Source organism: Lolium perenne, chromosome 4 (assembly GCF_019359855.2).
Source record: "Lolium perenne isolate Kyuss_39 chromosome 4, Kyuss_2.0, whole genome shotgun sequence".
In the NCBI taxonomy this organism is placed as follows: domain Eukaryota; kingdom Viridiplantae; phylum Streptophyta; class Magnoliopsida; order Poales; family Poaceae; genus Lolium; species Lolium perenne.
Window position 1 is genome coordinate 16,748,554 of NC_067247.2, and position 12,403 is coordinate 16,760,956.

Genomic DNA, 12,403 nt, shown 5'->3' on the forward strand with positions numbered 1-12,403 from the left:
TCCGGTCAGTTTCCAGCGGATTCGGCGGGGCACCGCAGGAAGCGGGTGGGATTCCCAGATGGCTTCCGCGCGGATATGGCATGTGATAGGTGGTGCGTAGGAGGTATCCTACCGCCGCGCGGAGGTCCCGCGCGATACTAAAATGCGCACCATGTAGCTGCTTCACAAAAAAAAGCCCTTCCGGCACCCCGAAAATGGAAAAACCGTCGCCCGTGGTTCGGATTGGAAATCCGCGACCGGGCCTTGCTTCCCATCCTAAGGCCCACGTACGTGCCAAATATGGCCTCGTTACTACAAACTATGTGGTGAAACGGGCCGTTTCCTACTCATTTCCCCTAAAAGCCATAGAACTCCGGACGAGATAGCCCTGTTCGTGAAGGGTTCTCCAAGATAATTGCCGTATCCCAGTTCCGTCTTTTGCAGTGGTCACTAGGACACATAAAATGACGCCACGCGGCTCCGCTCGATTTTGGCTCCGTTTGCTTTGCCAACTACGCAAAAACGGGGCCGCCGGGACATGCTTGGTATGGCCGTACCGGGCGCGCGCGTGCACCCGTCCGCCAACGCGCGAAACGGAAAACATTTAGCACATAAAATGACGCGTCCTAGACCTAAAAACATTTTTCCCTCCATTTATTGAGCGAAGGAAAGTGTCGCCCCAGTTCAAATCCGGACAGTTTCCAGCGGATTCGGCGGGGCACCGCAGGAAGCGGGTGGGATTCCCAGATGGCTTCCGCGCGCATATGGCATGTGATAGGTGGTGCGTAGGAGGTATCCTACCGCCGCGCGGAGGTCCCGCGCGATACCGAAATGCGCACCATGTAGCTGCTTCACAAAAAAGCCCTTCCGGCACCCCGAAAATGGAAAAACCGTCGCCGTGGTTCGGATTGGAAATCCGCGACCGGGGCCTTGCTTCCCATCCTAAGGCCCACGCACGTGCCAAATATGGCCTCGTTCCGACAAACTATGTGGTGAAACGGGCCGTTTCCTACTCATTTCCCCTAAAAGCCATAGAACTCCGGACGAGATAGCCCTGTTCGTGAAGGGTTCTCCAAGATAATTGCCGTATCCCAGTTCCGTCTTTTGCAGTGGTTACTAGGACACATAAAATGACGCCACGTGGCTCCGCTCGATTTTTTGGCTCCGTTTGCTTTGCCAACTGCGCAAAACGGGGCCGCCGGACATGCGGTATGGCCGCACGGGGCGCGCGTGCACCCGTTCTCCAACGCGCGAAACGGAAAACATTTAGCACATAAAATGACGCGTCCTAGACCTAAAAACATTTTTCCCTCCATTTATTGAGCGAAGGAAAGTGTCGCCGGTTCAAATCCGGACAGCTTTCCGGCGGATTCGGCGGGGCACCGCAGAAGCGGGTGGGATTCCCAGATGGCTTCCGCGCGCATATGGCATGTGATAGGTGGTGCGTAGGAGGTATCCTACCGCCGCGCGGAGGTCCCGCGCGATACTGAAATGCGCACCATGTAGCTGCTTCACAAAAAAAAGCCCTTCCGGCACCCCGAAAATGGAAAAACCGTCGCCCGTGGTTCGGATTGGAAATCCGCGACCGGGGCTTTGCTTCCCATCCTAAGGCCCACGCACGTGCCAAATATGGCCTCGTTCCGACAAACTATGTGGTGAAACGGGCCGTTTCCTACTCATTTCCCCTAAAAGCCATAGAACTCCGGACGAGATAGCCCTGTTCGTGAAGGGTTCTCCAAGATAATTGCCGTATCCCGGTTCCGTCTTTTGCGGTGGTTGCTAGGACACATAAAATGACGCCACGCGGCTCCGCTCGATTTTTTGGCTCCGTTTGCTTTGCCAACTGCGCAAAACGGGGCCGCCGGGACATGGGGTATGGCCGCACGGCGCGCGCGTGCACCGTCCGCCAACGCGCGAAACGGAAAACATTTAGCACATAAAATGACGCGTCCTAGACCTAAAAACATTTTTCCCTCCATTTATTGAGCGAAGGAAAGTGTCGCCCCGGTTCAAATCCGGACGGTTTCCAGGCGGATTCGGCGGGGCACCGCAGAAGCGGGTGGGATTCCCGGATGGCTTCCGCGCGCATATGGCATGTGATAGGTGGTGCGTAGGAGGTATCCTACCGCCGCGCGGAGGTCCCGCGCGATGCGAAATGCGCACCATGTAGCTCCTTCACAAAAAAAAGCCCTTCCGGCACCCGAAAATGGAAAAACCGTCGCCCGTGGTTCGGATTGGAAATCCGCGACCGGGGCCTTGCTTCCCATCCTAAGGCCCACGCACGTGCCAAATATGGCCTCGTTCCGACAAACTATGTGGTGAAACGGGCCGTTTCCTACTCATTTCCCTAAAAGCCATAGAACTCCGGACGAGATAGCCCTGTTCGTGAAGGGTTCTCCAAGATAATTGCCGTATCCCAGTTCCGTCTTTTGCAGTGGTTACTAGGACACATAAAATGACGCCACGCGGCTCCGCTCGATTTTTTGGCTCCGTTTGCTTTGCCAATCTGCGCAAAACGGGGCCGCCGGGACATGCGGTATGGCCGTACCGGGCGCGCGCGTGCACCCGTCCGCCAACGTGCGAAACGGAAAACATTTAGCACATAAAATGACGCGTCCTAGACCTAAAAACATTTTTCCCTCCATTTATTGAGCGAAGGAAAGTGTCGCCCCGGTTCAAATCCGGACGGTTTCCGGCCGGATTCGGCTGGGCACCGCAGAAGCGGGTGGGATTCCCGAGATGGCTTCCGCGCGCATATGGCATGTGATAGGTGGTGCGTAGGAGGTATCCTACCACCGCGCGGAGGTCCCGCGCGATACCGAAATGCGCACCATGTAGCTGCTTCACAAAAAAAGCCCTTCCGGCACCGAAAATGGAAAAACCGTCGCCGTGGTTCGGATTGGAAATCCGCGACCGGGGCCTTGCTTCCCATCCTAAGGCCCACGCACGTGCCAAATATGGCCTCGTTCGACAAACTATGTGGTGAAACGGGCCGTTTCCTACTCATTTCCCCTAAAAGCCATAGAACTCCTGACGAGATAGCCCCGTTCGTGAAGGGTTCTCCAAGATAATTGCCGTATCCCAGTTCCGTCTTTTGCAAAGTGGTTACTAGGACACATAAAATGACGCCACGCGGCTCCGCTCGATTTTTGGCTCCGTTTGCTTTGCCAACCGCGCAAAAACGGGCCGCCGGGACATGCGGTATGGCCGTGCGGTCGCGCGCGTGCACCCGTCCGCCAACGCGCGAAACGGAAAACATTTAGCACATAAAATGACGCGTCCTAGACCTAAAAACATTTTTCCCTCCATTTATTGAGCGAAGGAAAGAGTCGCCCGATTCAAATCCGGACAGTTTCCGGGATTCGGCGGGCACCGCAGAAGCGGGTGGGATTCCCGAGATGGCTTCCGCGCGCATATGGCATGTGATAGGTGGTGCGTAGGAGGTATCCTACCGCCGCGCGGAGGTCCCGCGCGATCTTGAAATGCGCACCATGTAGCTGCTTCACAAAAAAAGCCCTTCCGGCACCCGAAAATTGAAAAACCATCGCCCGTGGTTCGGATTGGAAATACGCGACCGGGGCCTTGCTTCCCATCCTAAGGCCCACGCACGTGCCAAATATGGCCTCGTTCCGACAAACTATGTGGTGAAACGGGCCGTTTCCTACTCATTTCCCCTAAAAGCCATAGAACTCCGGACGAGATAGCCCTGTTCGTGAAGGGTTCTCCAAGATAATTGCCGTATACCAGTTCCGTCTTTTGCAGTGGTTACTAGGACACATAAAATGACGCCACGCGGCTCCGCTCGATTTTTTGGCTCCGTTTGCTTTGCCAATCGCGCAAAACGGGGCCACGGGACATGCGGTATGGCCGTACCGGCGCGCGTGCACCCGTCCGCCAACGCGCGAAACGGAAAACATTTAGCACATAAAATGACGCGTCCTAGACCTAAAAACATTTTTCCCTCCATTTATTGAGCGAAGGAAAGTGTCGCCCCGGTTCAAATCCGGTCGGTTTCACGGATTCGGCGGGGCACCGCAGGAAGCGGGTGGGATTCCCAGATGGCTTCCGCGTGGATATGGCATGTGATAGGTGGTGCGTAGGAGGTATCCTACCGCCGCGCGGAGGTCCCGCGCGATACTAAAATGCGCACCATGTAGCTGCTTCACAAAAAAAAAGCCCTTCCGCCACCCCGAAAATGGAAAAACCATCGCCCGTGGTTCGGATTGGAAATCCGCGACCGGGGCCTTGCTTCCCATCCTAAGGCCCACGCACGTGCCAAATATGGCCTCGTTCCGACAAACTATGTGGTGAAACGGGCCGTTTCCTACTCATTTCCCCTAAAAGCCATAGAACTCCGGACGAGATAGCCCTGTTCGTGAAGGGTTCTCCAAGATAATTGCCGTATCCCAGTTCCGTCTTTTGCAGTGGTTACTAGGACACATAAAATGACGCCACGCGGCTCCGCTCGATTTTTTGGCTCCGTTTGCTTTGCCAACTACGCAAAACGGGGCCGCCGGGACATGCGGTATGGCCGTACCGGGCGCGCGCGTGCACCCGTCCGCCAACGCGCGAAACGGAAAACATTTAGCACATAAAATGACGTGTCCTAGACCTAAAAACATTTTTCCCTCCATTTATTGAGCGAAGGAAAGTGTCGCCCCAGTTCAAATCCGGACAGTTTCCAGCGGATTCGGCGGGGCACCGCACGAAGCGGGTGGGATTCCCAGATGGCTTCCGCGCGCATATGGCATGTGATAGGTGGTGCGTAGGAGGTATCCTACCGCCGCGCGGAGGTCCCGCGCGATACTGAAATGCGCACCATGTAGCTGCTTCACAAAAAAGCCCTTCCGCACCCCGAAAATGGAAAACCGTCGCCCGTGGTTCGGATTGGAAATCCGCGACCGGGGCCTTGCTTCCCATCCTAAGGCCCACGCACGTGCCAAATATGGCCTCGTTCCGACAAACTATGTGGTGAAACGGGCCGTTTCCTACTCATTTCCCCTAAAAGCCATAGAACTCCGGACGAGATAGCCCTGTTCGTGAAGGGTTCTCCAAGATAATTGCCGTATCCCAGTTCCGTCTTTTGCAGTGGTTACTAGGACACATAAAATGACGCCACGCGGCTCCGCTCGATTTTTTGGCTCCGTTTGCTTTGCCAACTGCGCAAAACGGGGCCGCCGGGACATGCGGTATGGCCGTACCGGGCGCGCACGTGCACCCGTTCGCCAACGCGCGAAACGGAAAACATTTAGCACATAAAATGACGCGTCCTAGACCTAAAAACATTTTTCCCTCATTTATTGAGCGAAGGAAAGTGTCGCCCTAGATCAAATCCGGACAGTTTCCAGCGGATTCGGCGGGGCACCGCAGGAAGCGGGTGGGATTCCCAGATGGCTTCCGCGCGCATATGGCATGTGATAGGTGGTGCGTAGGAGGTATCCTACCGCCGCGCGGAGGTCCCGCGCGATACTGAAATGCGCACCATGTAGCTGCTTCACAAAAAAAGCCCTTCCGGCACCCCGAAAATGGAAAAACCGTCGCCCGTGGTTCGGATTGGAAATCCGCGACCGGGGCTTTGCTTCCCATCCTAAGGCCCACGCACGTGCCAAATATGGCCTCGTTCCGACAAACTATGTGGTGAAACGGGCCGATTCCTACTCATTTCCCCTAAAAGCCATAGAACTCGGGACGAGATAGCCCTGTTCGTGAAGGGTTCTCCAAGATAATTGCCGTATCCCAGTTCCGTCTTTTGCAGTGGTTACTAGGACACATAAAATGACGCCACGCGGCTCCGCTCGATTTTTTGGCTCCGTTTGCTTTGCCAACTGCGCAAAACGGGGCCGCCGGGACATGCGGTATGGCCGTACCGGGCGCGCGCGTGCACCCGTCCGCCAACGCGCGAAACGGAAAACATTTAGCACATAAAATGACGCGTCCTAGACCTAAAAACATTTTTCCCTCCATTTATTGAGCGAAGGAAAGTGTCGCCCCAGTTCAAATCCGGACAGTTTCCAGCGGATTCGGCGGGGCACCGCAGGAAGCGGGTGGGATTCCCAGATGGCTTCCGCGCACATATGGCATGTGATAGGTGGTGCGTAGGAGGTATCCTACCGCCGCGCGGAGGTCCCGCGCGATCCAGACCTGCGACCCATGTAGCTGCGTAACAAAAAAAAGCCCTTCCTGCAACCCGAAAATGGAAAAACCGTCGCCCGTGGTTCGGATTGGAAATCCGCGACCGGGGCCTTGCTTCCCATCCTAAGGCCCACGCACGTGCCAAATATGGCCTCGTTCCGACAAACTATGTGGTGAAACGGGCCGTTTCCTACTCATTTCCCCTACAAGCCATAGAACTCCGGACGAGATAGCCCTGTTCGTGAAGGGTTCTCCAAGATAATTGCCGTATCCCAGTTCCGTCTTTTGCAGTGGTTACTAGGACACATAAAATGACGCCACGCGGCTCCGCTCGATTTTTTGGCTCCGTTTGCTTTGCCAACTGCGCAAAACGGGGCCGCCCGGCCATGCGGTATGGCCGTACCGGGCGCGCGCGTGCACCCGTCCGCCAACGCGCGAAACGGAAAACATTTAGCACATAAAATGACGCGTCCTAGACCTAAAAACATTTTTCCCTCCATTTATTGAGCGAAGGAAAGTGTCGCCCCAGTTCAAATCCGGACAGTTTCCAACGGATTCGGCGGGGCACCGCAGGAAGCGGGTGGGATTCCCAGATGGCTTCCGCGCTCATATGGCATGTGATAGGTGGTGCGTAGGAGGTATCCTACCGCCGCGCGGAGGTCCCGCGCGATACTGAAATGCGCACCATGTAGCTGCTTCACAAAAAAAAGCCCTTCCGGCACCCCGAAAATGGAAAAACCGTCGCCCGTGGTTCGGATTGGAAATCCGCGACCGGGGCCTTGCTTCCCATCCTAAGGCCCACGCACGTGCCAAATATGGCCTCGTTCCGACAAACTCTGTGGTGAAACGGGCCGTTTCCTACTCATTTCCCCATATACGCTTTGGTGACCGGACGAGATAGCCCTGTTCGTGAAGGGTTCTCCAAGATAATTGCCGTATCCCAGTTCCGTCTTTTGCAGTGGTTACTAGGACACATAAAATGACGCCACGCGGCTCCGCTCGATTTTTTGGCTCCGTTTGCTTTGCCAACACTGCGCAAAACGGGGCCGCCGGGACATGCGGTATGGCCGTACCGGGCGCGCGCGTGCACCCGTCCGCCAACGCGCGAAACGGAAAACATTTAGCACATAAAATGACGCGTCCTAGACCTAAAAACATTTTTCCCTCCATTTATTGAGCGAAGGAAAGTGTCGCCCCAGTTCAAATCCGGACAGTTTCCAGCGGATTCGGCGGGGCACCGCAGGAAGCGGGTGGGATTCCCAGATGGCTTCCGCGCGCATATGGCATGTGATAGGTGGTGCGTAGGAGGTATCCTACCGCCACGCGGAGGTCCCGCGCGATACTGAAATGCGCACCATGTAGCTGGTTCACAAAAAAAAGCCCTTTCGGCACCCCGAAAATGGAAAAACCGTCGCCCGTGGTTCGGATTGGAAATCCGCGACCGGGGCCTTGCTTCCCATCCTAAGGCCCACGCACGTGCCAAATATGGCCTCGTTCCGACAAACTATGTGGTGAAACGGGCCGTTTCCTACTCATTTCCCCTAAAAGCCATAGAACTCCGGACGAGATAGCCCTGTTCGTGAAGGGTTCTCCAAGATAATTGCCGTATCCCAGTTCCGTCTTTTGCAGTGGTTACTAGGACACATAAAATGACGCCACGCGGCTCCGCTCGATTTTTGGCTCCGTTTGCTTTGCCAAGCTAACGCAAAACGGGGCCGCCGGGACATGCGGTATGGCCGTACCGGGCGCGCGCGTGCACCCGTCCGCCAACGCGCGAAACGGAAAACATTTAGCACATAAAATGACGCGTCCTAGACCTAAAAACATTTTTCCCTCCATTTATTGAGCGAAGGAAAGTGTCGCCCCAGTTCAAATCCGGTCAGTTTCCAGCGGATTCGGCGAGCACCGCAGGAAGCGGGTGGGATTCCCAGATGGCTTCCGCGCGCATATGGCATGTGATAGGTGGTGCGTAGGAGGTATCCTACCGCCGCGCGGAGGTCCCGCGCGATACTGAAATGCGCACCATGTAGCTGCTTCACAAAAAAAAGCCCTTCCGGCACCCCGAAAATGGAAAAACCGTCGCCCGTGGTTCGGATTGGAAATCCGCGACCGGGGCCTTGCTTCCCATCCTAAGGCCCACGCACGTGCCAAATATGGCCTCGTTCCGACAAACTATGTGGTGAAACGGGCCGTTTCCTACTCATTTCCCCTAAAAGCCATAGAACTCCGGACGAGATAGCCCTGTTCGTGAAGGGTTCTCCAAGATAATTGCCGTATCCCAGTTCCGTCTTTTGCAGTGGTTACTAGGACACATAAAATGACGCCACGCGGCTCCGCTCGATTTTTTGGCTCCGTTTGCTTTGCCAACTACGCAAAACGGGGCCGCCGGGACATGCGGTATGGCCGTACCGGGCGCGCGCGTGCACCCGTCCGCCAACGCGCGAAACGGGAAACATTTAGCACATAAAATGACGTGTCACACTTGTACATATATGTTAGGGGAAGATGCAAGTTTTCCAACAATTCTGACGCTCCGGTGATCTGTATCTTGGGAAACCCTAGGGCGGGGACCCCGTAGATCTACCCTCCGTGCGAGAGTTTACCAATGTAATTTTTTACTTGTTTTGGTTTATTTAGGACATATGTACATGGAAACCATAGGTTGGGCATACTTCACCATAAAATAAGCTCCATTTGAGCCGTGGCGAGAGTTTCCACATACAGATCCTGGATTTTACCAAGTGTTAGCCCATGTATGCGGAAATCGTCAACAAAGGGTACATCCAAGGTTAGCCAAACCTTACATCACACTTGTACACATATGTTATGGGCATATGCAAGTTTTCCAGCGATTCCGACGATTCGATGGTCTGTATCTTGAAAAAACCCTAGGGCGGGGACCCCGCAGATCTACCCCTATAGCTTTCTCCGTGTGAGGGTTTACCAATGGACTTTTTTACTTGCTTTGGTTTGTTTAGGACATATGTATATGGAAACCATAGGTTGGGCATACTTTACCATAAAATAGGCTCTGTTTGAGCCGTGGCGGGAGTTTCCACATACAGATCCTGCATTTCACCAAGTGCTAGCCCATGTATGCGGAAATCGTCAACGCCGGGTACATGCAAGGTTAGACAAACCTTACATCACACTTGTACACATATGTTAGGGACAAATGCAAGTTTTCAAGCGATTCTGACGCTCCGGTGATCTGTATCTTGGGAAACCATAGGGCGGGGACCCTGCAGATCTACCCCTATAGCTTTCTCCGTGCGAGGGTTTACCAATGGATTTTTTTATTTGCTTTGCTTTGTTTAGGACATATGCACATGGAAACCATAGGTTTGGAATGAAATAGGCCCCGGATGAGCCGTAGCAGGAGTTTCCACATACAAATCCTGGATTTTACCAAGTGTGGACCCATGTATGCGGAAATCGTCAACGCCGGGTACATGCAAGGTTAGACAAACCTTACATCACACTTGTACACATATGTTAGGGACAAATGCAAGTTTTCAAGCGATTCCGACGCTCCGGTGATCTGTATCTTGGGAAACCCTAGGGCGGGGACCTTGCAGATCTACCCCTATAGCTTTCTCCGTGCGAGGGTTTACCAATGGATTTTTTTATTGGCTTTGCTTTGTTTAGGACATATGCACATGGAAACCATAGGTTTGGAATGAAATAGGCCCCGGATGAGCCGTAGCAGGAGTTTCCACATACAAATCCTGGATTTTACCAAGTGTGGGCCCATGTATGCGGAAATCGTCAACGCCGGGTACATGCAAGGTTAGACAAACCTTACATCACACTTGTACACATATGTTAGGGACAAATGCAAGTTTTTAAGCGATTCCGACGCTCCGGTGATCTGTATCTTGGGAAACCCTAGGCCGGGGACCTTGCAGATCTACCCCTATAGCTTTTTTCGTGCGAGGGTTCACCAATGGATTTTTTTAATTTCTTTGCTTTGTTTAGGACATATGCACATGGAAACCATAGGTTTGGAATGAAATAGGCCCCGGATGAGCCGTAGCAGGAGTTTCCAGCGATTCGGACGCTCCGGTGGTTTGTATCTAGGGAAACCCTAGGGGGCGGGGACCCCGCAAATCTACCCCTAGGGTTAGGGTTAGGGTTAGAGTTAGGGTTAGCAATGGACTTTTTTTCTTTGTTTTAGGACATATGTACATCGATAGCAGATGTTGGGCCTACTGGATCCCGTCGACCCGTCTACGAAGAGCGTCACTCGTGGGATCTACATAAGCCATCTACCATTTTTTTCTTTAAAAAAGTAACTATTTTTACATAATTCATACTAGTACATAAATAAAACAAACATAATATAAAGTTAATGACCGAGAAGAAAAAAAGAAAAAAAAAGTGTATGCCGAGGGTGGCCGTCGGCATAGGTGGGTGATGCCCTATGCCGAGGGTGGCCCTCGGCGCCTCGCTGACGCCGTGACCGGGCCGTCACGGCCGGAGCGGGACCGGAGCACATGCTAGTGCTACGCCGACGGCCTTCAGTACGCCGAGGGTGGCCGTCGGCGTATCCGTCTCTACGCCGAGGGTATGTCTACGCCGAGGGTCTAGATGGGCCGCTGCCATGGACCGGACGTACGCCGACGGCCCCGACATTTGGCCGTCGGCGTACGCCACGGCCGTCGGCGCAGCGAGCCATTCCTGTAGTGTCCTACCTTGAATATGTTGGAAGTGATAACTTGGCCAGGACCATGACTCCTCTGAACAGAGCTAAAATTGGGGATCCTGAACTCGTGGGTGCCGCGGACCACCTGCGACGAGTTGAACATGGACATGCTCTTCTCTGGTGGCTGGCGGCTGCTGGAGGACGGAGAAGGGGAGCTAGTGTGGCGGGCCATGTTGTGAGTGGCCACTCTCTCATTGACCTCAATAACAAGAGAGCTGCATGTTTCCTTGAGCTCCTTGTACTCCTCAGTCGCCCTCACGGCAGCGTAAACATCCGGATCGGCCGCTATATACTCGATGCAGGAATCCTCCAGCTGAAGACAACTTTGCCGGCCACGCACTAGCTGCAACGTCGGCATGACAGTTGTTATGTCGATGCTCTCGACCAGTATGCTCTCGCACATGAGCCTAAGCCTCTCGAGATCATACCGATCAGCGGCCACGAGAAGGTCGCGCGCCATGGATTGACGGCTCATGGGCGTGGGTTCCTCTTTGAGGGAACGCCAACTTCTTGATTCCACATGTACAACATTGTTTGGTTTCACGGGAAACTCGTCACTATAGATGAAGCGCAGCATGGCCTTGAAGGTGGAGGCACTCATATCGTGGATCTGGACACGGCGCGTGGTGCTCTCCCTCATGTGTCCAAGGAGCTCCGCGGCGAATACCGGCGACCGCATGGCGAGCACGAGCCTGTGCGCCAGGATCTCGGTGTCCTCGACAACAAAGGTCACGTCCGATGACTCCGGGTTCTTCTCAAGAAGAAGCAGTAGCTTGTGAATATCCCCGGCGATGGTCGGTGGTGGCACCGCTGAGACGAAACTCTTGGTGGGCTCTGCGGCGGTAGCGGAGGCCTCCTCCTTGAGGACCTCAACGGTGCAGAGGATGGTGAGACGGTCGTCGGCGCTAACGTAGCAATCCTCGTACCCGCAGAAAGCATCTGGGAGGGGCAGCTTCCAGCACATGCCGCTAACTTTCCTGGAGAACTTGTTGGCGGCGTCGCTTAATTTGCCACACGGCGGCAGGCAACCGGTCGAGAGGGTCATCGATCCGGAGGCTGGCGGTGGCGACGACGTCCTCAGCAATGTCGGTGCCGAGCAGCTCGAGGGTGATGGATTTAAGATGGAACTCGTGTGTGCCACGAGCGACCGACGACCTGTGTATGGACGCGGTCTTCTCCTGCGCGGACGCCATGGCTGGCAGTAGAGGACGCACGCGCACCAGCTTTAGTTTGGTTTGATCAGGTCCGATCGATCCATGGTAATATTTGCACGGGACTCCTGCCGCAACGTAACGCATACGGACGTGTTACTTAACGGGTCAACTTCAACTTGTAAACGGAATCGATCTCCCTTGCAAAAACCTCGAGCTGGTCCAAATCGACTTTTTTTTTTTTTTTGCGAAACACAGTACAAACAAAGGCGTTCATACATACGCGCACACACTCACCCCTATGAACGCACGCACGCACATCCTACCCCTATGAGCACCTCCAAGATACTGCATCGAAGAACTGATCCGGCGTGTTTTGAGATTGACGAAGTCACCACAGGCGCCTCGCTGTCGACGGGAACGTCGCCTCCCACTG

General features: G+C 54.4%; 1 pseudogene; it reads right to left on the reverse strand.

Annotated features, from left to right (window-relative positions):
• Positions 1–12,009, reverse strand: part of LOC139838849 (uncharacterized) — a 47,873-nt pseudogene extending 35,864 nt beyond the window's left edge.
• Between the last annotated feature and the right edge of the window lie 394 nt (positions 12,010–12,403).